Below are 7,113 nucleotides of genomic sequence, written 5' to 3'. Positions count from 1 at the left end.
GAAAATGCTTTTAGGTAAGTTTTGGTAAGTTTCAGGTAAGGTTGTTTTGTTTTGTTTTCAAATAGCTTTATTGACATGCAACTCACATATCACAAAGTTCACCTGTTGAAAGTTTAGGTAAGTTTTTAAAGGAGATGAAAAATTAATTGGTGTCCAAATGTAAAAAGCTCACAGACTAAAAATTAAATATTTTGACAGAGAGAAGGTGAGAAGAGCAAGAGAAATAATTACAAGGGCATGTCTTCCTTCACTGCCCATCTGTCTTGCTGCTAAAGAAAGGTATTTTTTCATAATGCTTTCAGATTCAGAAAATTTTGTCATAGTCTTTAAATGGCAGTCAAAATTTCAACCATGTAAACGTAGCTGCTGTTATATTTTGTAATTATCACCCTCTTTGCACTTCTTCCCCAAACACATACAAACCCAATTATGTGTAAACCCTGTCCCAAATCAGTAGAAAATGTGAAGAGTTTTTAAAATAAAAGTATTTGAGACATCTTAGGAAAATCATCAGAGAAAATGTTACAAAATTACATAGTAACTCCAAATAGCTATTTCTTTAATAACCATTTCTGTTCATAGTTAAATTAGGCAGCCCAAATATCAAAAAATGAAAAAGAAAAATATTAGGATGTGAGGAGCTAGGCTTCATGCAGCATGCACCTGGAAATAAAACCCAGATCTCAGAAGATGGGGCAAGGAGGGAAGCTCACACACATTCAGGAAACAATCACAACCCTACACTGAGGCCTACAAAAGATAATGCCAGAGAGAAAACAGGGGATGAATGTGTCTAAGTAAATATTTACTTCATGTATACTACTAGCTAGGCTCAAGACCCTGGGCTAGGATCAGTTATCTTCTGGGTACCCTGCTGCCTTGTATGTAGGTCACTGGAACGTCAAGGTCCAGTTAGTAATATCATAGGCAGCTGCCCCTAAGTGAGTTTAAATTCAATAACTAGTTTACTTGCCTTTGTATAAAGTCAATTTAAGTTCTAAATTATATCTCTGTCAAAGGCATCAGAGAGATCTGGAAACATAAATCAAGGTTTTTAAACAAACTAAAAAAAATTAGTATATAAGGATCAATTTGCAAAATCACAAACCTTATAATCCAGGTCAAGAAGTATACAACTACTAATCATTTTAAGAGAGCTCAGAATTAAATAACTTCACTGAACTATTCTACTGTTCTGCTAAATAAGATATGTTGTAATTAGCATGATGCTTGTCTTTCTGTTACATATACAGCAAGCTGGGATTGCCTGGAGTTAGTTGATGTGATTTTTCTCCTTTTTCAGGATGACTGAAAATCCACAGTGATGTGCCAAATCTCTACTATAATCAAAAATTAATTTTATGTTCTTGTATTAAGTGCCTGGAAGACATAAAAACTGATAAAACTCGACTGCCCAATGAGTGTTTTATGTGGTGATGAAAGAACTGATGAACTGAAAATTCCTTCTCAGGAAACAATAGATTTTTAAAGTCAATAAACAAGTGCACTGTTTGCACAGATTTTAGACTGTTCTAAAATAGGATCTACCGCATGACCTAAAAAGTTATTTCCATGACGAAAAATAAACATACTAAGCCCTTACTGACACTAATTCAACCTGCCTTTTCAAAACAGATTGTTTTGGGGTATGAGTGTGTAACCAAGGAAAAAGTTGAACTTATAAATAACACTCTTAAAATCAAGCCTTTCAATTCTATCAAAATCTTAAATTGAGCTCCAAAGACAAGTTGTTTTGATATTTCTTACTGTACACTTTAAATCTATAGCCTCCAAAAATCTTTGTTAAGCTGTACACACAGATTTTGAAAATGTTTAACTAAAAATAACCAAAAAAATATAATTCAACAGATTTTTGCCTAAGTGAGCTCTATCACTTAACTGATCCAGGAGTAGTAATTCTCAAAGGGGAGAGAGAATTGGGGAAATGGGATCCATAGGATCTTCTGGGGAAGTAGAAGGAGAGGATGGGTTTTCAACACTTTGATCTATTGCTTTACCTGGATTTTATTCATGGTATTTCAGTTATTATTCTGGACTGCATATTTATCAACAAGAAGCATAGATACTAAGACATTCCAGTTACAGAAATGCAACATTGGGGGCTTCCCTGGTGGTGCAGTGGTTGAGAATCTGCCTACCAATACAGGGGGCACGGGTTCGAGCCCTGGTCTGGGAAGATCCCACATGCTGCGGAGCAACTAGGCCCGTGAGCCACAACTACTGAGCCTGCACGTCTGGAGCCTGTGCTCCGCAACAGGAGAGGCTGTGATAGTGAAAGGCCCACACACCGCAATGAAGAGTGGCCCCCGCTTGCCACAACTAGAGAAAGCCCTCGCACAGAAACGAAGACCCAGCACAGTCAAAAATAAATAAATAAATAAATAAAAATTTAAAAAAATAGAAAAAAGAAATGCAACATAAATGATTTTAAAGGATTGTCAGATTAGATCTACAAGGAAAGTTTAAGGGGTATCATACTCCCATTTATATGAGATCTAAACTAAAAACCAGCAGATTTAATTATGTCAAGAGAGACTTCTAGGTGAAATGCTAGAAATGTCACGGAAAATAAAGATTGGTTCAAGATGGCGTAGTAGAAGAATGTGTGCTCACCCCCTCTTGCAAGAGCAGTGGAATCACAACTAACAGCTGAGCAATCATTGACAGGAAGACACTGGAACTCACAAAAAAGATACCCCACAACCAAAGACAAAGGAGAAACTGCAGTGAGACGGTAGGAGGGGTGCAATCACAATAAAATAAAATTGCATAACCGCTGGGTGGACGACTTACAAACTGCAGAACAATTATACCACAGAAGTCCACCCACTGGAATGAAGGTTCTGAGCCCCACATCAGGCTTCCCAACCTAGGGGTCTGGCAACGGGAGGAGCAATTCCCAGAGAATCAGACTTTGAAGGCTAGCAGGATTTGACTGCAGGACTTCAACAGGACTGGGGGAAACAGAGACTCCACTCTTGGAGGGCACACACAAAGTAATGTGTGCATCAGGACACGGGGAAGAAGTAGTGACCCCATAGGAAACTAAACCAGACCTACCTGCTAGTGTTAGAGGGTCTCCTGCAGAGGCAGGGGTGCCTGTGGCTCACCGTGGGGACAAGTACTACTCTGGGAAGTACTCCTTGGTGTGAGCCCCCCCAGAGTCCACCATTTGCCCCACCAAAGAGCCAGGTAGGCTCCAGTGCTGGGCCGCCTCAGGCCAAACCACCAACAGGTAGGGAACCCAGCCCCACCCAGCCCCACCCACCAACAGACAAGCATATTAAAGTTTTACTGAGCTCTGCCCACCAGAGCAACACCCAGCTCTACCCACCACCAGTCCCTCCCATCAGGAAGCTTTCACAAGCCTCTTAGATAGCCTCATCCACCAGAAGGCAGAGAGCAGAAGCAAGAAGAACTACAATTCTTCAGCCTGTCGAATGAAAACCACAGTCACAGAAAGACAGACAAAATGAAAAGGCACAGGGCTATGTACCAGATGAATGAACAAGATAAAACCCCAGAAAAACAACTAAATGAAGTGGAGATAGGCAGCCTTCCAGAAAAAGAATTGAGAATAATGATAGTGACGATGATCCAGGACCTCAGAAAAAGAATAGAGGCAAAGACTGAGAAGATGCAAGAAATGTTTAACAAAGACCTAGAAGAATTAAAGAACAAACAAACAGAGATGAACAATACAATAACTGAAATGAAAAATACACTAGAAGGGATCAATAGCAGAATAATTGAGGCAGGGACCTCCCTGGTGGCACAGTGGTTAAGAATCCACCTGCCAATGCAGGGGACACAGGTTCAAGTCCTGGTCCGGGAAGATCCCACATGCCACAGAGCAACGAAGCTCATGCGCCACAACTACTGAGCCTGTGCTCTAGAGCCTGCGAGCCACAACTACTGAGCCCGTGTGCCATGACTACTGAAGCCCATGCACTTAGAGCCAATACTCCACAACAAGAGAAGCCACCTCAATGAGAAGCCTGCGCACCGCAATGAAGAGTAGGTAGCCCCCATTCGCCGCAACTAGAGAAAGCCCACGTGCAGCAACAAAGACCCAACATACCTAAAAATAAATAAATAAATGTTAAAAATTTAAAAAAAAGAATAACTGAGGCAGAAGAATGGATAAGTGACCTGGAAGACAGAATGGTGGAATTCACTGCTACAGAACAGAAAAAAGAATGAAAAGAATTGAAGACAGCCTAAGAGACCTCTGGGACAACATTAAGCTCACCAACATTTGCATTATAGGGGTCCCAGAAGAGAGAGAAAAAGGACCCGAGAAAATATTTGAAGAGATTATAATCAAAAACTTCCCTAACATGGGAAAGGAAACAGCCACCCAAGTCCAGGAAGTGCAGAGAGTCCCAGGCAGGATAAACCCAAGGAGAAACACCGAGACACGTAGCAATTAAATTGACAAAAATTAAAGACAAAGAAAAATTATTGAAAGCAACAAAGGAAAAATGACAAATAACATACAGGGAACTCCCATAAGGTTAACAGCTGATTTCTCAGCAGAAACTCTACAAGCCAGAAGGGAGTGGCATGATATATTTAAAGTGATGGAAGGGAAGAACCTACAACCAAGATTACTCTACCTGGCAAGGATCTCATTCAGATTCGATGGAGAAATCAAAAGCTTTACAGACAAGCAAAAGCTAAGAGAATTCAGCACCACCAAACCAGCTTTACAGCAAATGCTAAACGAACTTCTGTAAGTGGGGAAACACAAGTGAAGAAAAGGACCTACAAAAACAAACCCAAAACAATTAATAAAATGGTAATAGGAACATATATATTGATAATTACCTGAAATGTGAATGGATTAAATGTTCCAACCAAAAGACACAGGTTCGCTGAGTGGATACAAAAACAAAACCCGTATATATGTTGTCTACAAGGACCCACTTCAGACCTAGGGACACATACAGACTGAAAGTGAGGGGATGGAAAAAGATATTCCATGCAAATGGAAATTAAAAGAAAGCTGGAGTAGCAATCCTCATATCAGATAAAAAGACTTTAAAATAAAGAATGTTACAAGAGACAATGAAGGACACTACATAATGATCAAGAGATCAATCCAAGAAGAAGATATAACAATTATAAATATATATGCACCCAACATAGAAGCGCCTCAATACATAAGGCAAATGCTAATAGCCATAAAAGAGGAAATCAACAGTAACACAATAATAGTGGAGGACTTTAACACCTCACTTACACCAATGGACAGATCATCCAGACAAAAAATTAATAAGGAAACACAAGCTTTAAATGACACAATAGACCAAACAGATTTAATTGATATTTATAGGACATTCCATCTAAAAACAGCAATATTACACTTTCCTCTCAAGTGCACACGGAACATTCTCCAGGATAGATCACATCTTGGGTCACAAATCAAGCCTTGGTAAATTTAAGAAAATTGAAATCATATCATGCATCTTTTCCAACGACAGTGCTATGAGATTAGAAATAAATTACAGGTGAAAAACGTAAAAAACACGAACACATGGAGGCTAAACAATATGTTACTAAATAACCAAGAGATCACTGAAGAAATCAAAGAGGAAATCAAAAAATACCTAGAGACAAATGACAATGAAAACACGACAATCCAAAACCTATGGGATGCAACAAAAGCAGTTCTATGAGGGAAGTTTATAGCAATACAATCCTACCTCAGCAAACAAGAAAAATCTCAAATAAAAAATCTAACCTTACACCTAAAGGAACTAGAGAAAGAAGAACAAACAAAACCCAAAGTTAGTAGAAGGAAAGAAATCATAAAGATCAGAGCAGAAATAAATGAAATAGAAACAAAGAAAACAATAGCAAAGATCAATAAAACTAAAAGCTGTTTATTTGAGAAGGTAAACAAAATTGATAAACCTTTATCCAGACTGATCAAGAAAAAGAGGGAGAGGACTCAAATCAATAAAATTAGAAATGAAAAAGGAGAAGTTACAACAGACACCACAGAAATACAAAGCATCATAAGAGACTACTACAAGTGACTCTATGCCAATAAAATGGACAACCTGGAAGAAATGAACACATTCTTAGAAAGGTATAACCTTCCAACACTGAACCAGGAAGAAACAGAAAACATGAACAGTCCAATCACAAGTAATGACATTTAAACTGTGATTAAAAATCTTCCAACAAACAAAAGTCCAGGAACAGATGGCTTCACAGGTGAATTCTATCAAACATTTAGAGAAGAGCTAACACCCATCCTTCTCAAACTCTTCCAAAAAACTGCAGAGGAAGGAACACTCCCAAACTCATTCTATGAGGCCGCCATCACCCTGATACCAAAACCAGACAAAGGTACTACAAAAAAAAGAAAATTAGAGACCAATATCACTGATGAATATAGATGCAAAAATTCTCAACAAAATACTAGCAAACAGAATCCAACAACACATTAAAAGGATCATACCTCATGATCAAGTGGGATTTATCCCAGGGATGCAAGGATTCTTCCATATATGCAAGTCAATCAATGTGATACACCATATTAACAAACTGAAGAATAAAAGCCATATGATCATCTCAATAGATGCAGAAAAAGCTTTTGACAAAATTCAACACCCATTTATGACAAAAACACTCCAGAAAGTTGGCATAGAGGGAACCTACCTCAACATAATAAAGGCCATATATTGACAAACCCACAACAAACATCATTCTCAATGGTGAAAAACTGAAAGCATTTCCTCTAAGATCGGGAACAAGACAAGGACGTCCACTCTCGCCACTATTATTCAACATAGTTTTGGAAGTCCTAGCCATGGCAATCAGAGAAGAAAAAGAAATAAAAGGAATCTAAATTGGAAATGAAGAAGTAAAACTATCACTGTTTGCAGATGACATAATACTATACATAGAGAATCCTAAAGGTGCTACCAGAAAACTACTAAAGCTAATCAATGAATTTGGTAAAGTTGCAGGATACAAAATTAATGCACAGAAATCTGTGGCATTCCTATACACTAACAATGAAAGATCAGAAAGAGAAATGAAGGAAACAATCCCATTCACCACTGCAACGAAAAGAAT

This window comes from Monodon monoceros, unplaced genomic scaffold (genome assembly GCF_005190385.1).
Source record: "Monodon monoceros isolate NGI ecotype Baffin Bay Population unplaced genomic scaffold, NGI_Narwhal_1 Super_Scaffold_21, whole genome shotgun sequence".
Classification (NCBI taxonomy): domain Eukaryota; kingdom Metazoa; phylum Chordata; class Mammalia; order Artiodactyla; family Monodontidae; genus Monodon; species Monodon monoceros.
This window is presented reverse-complemented; position numbering follows the sequence as displayed.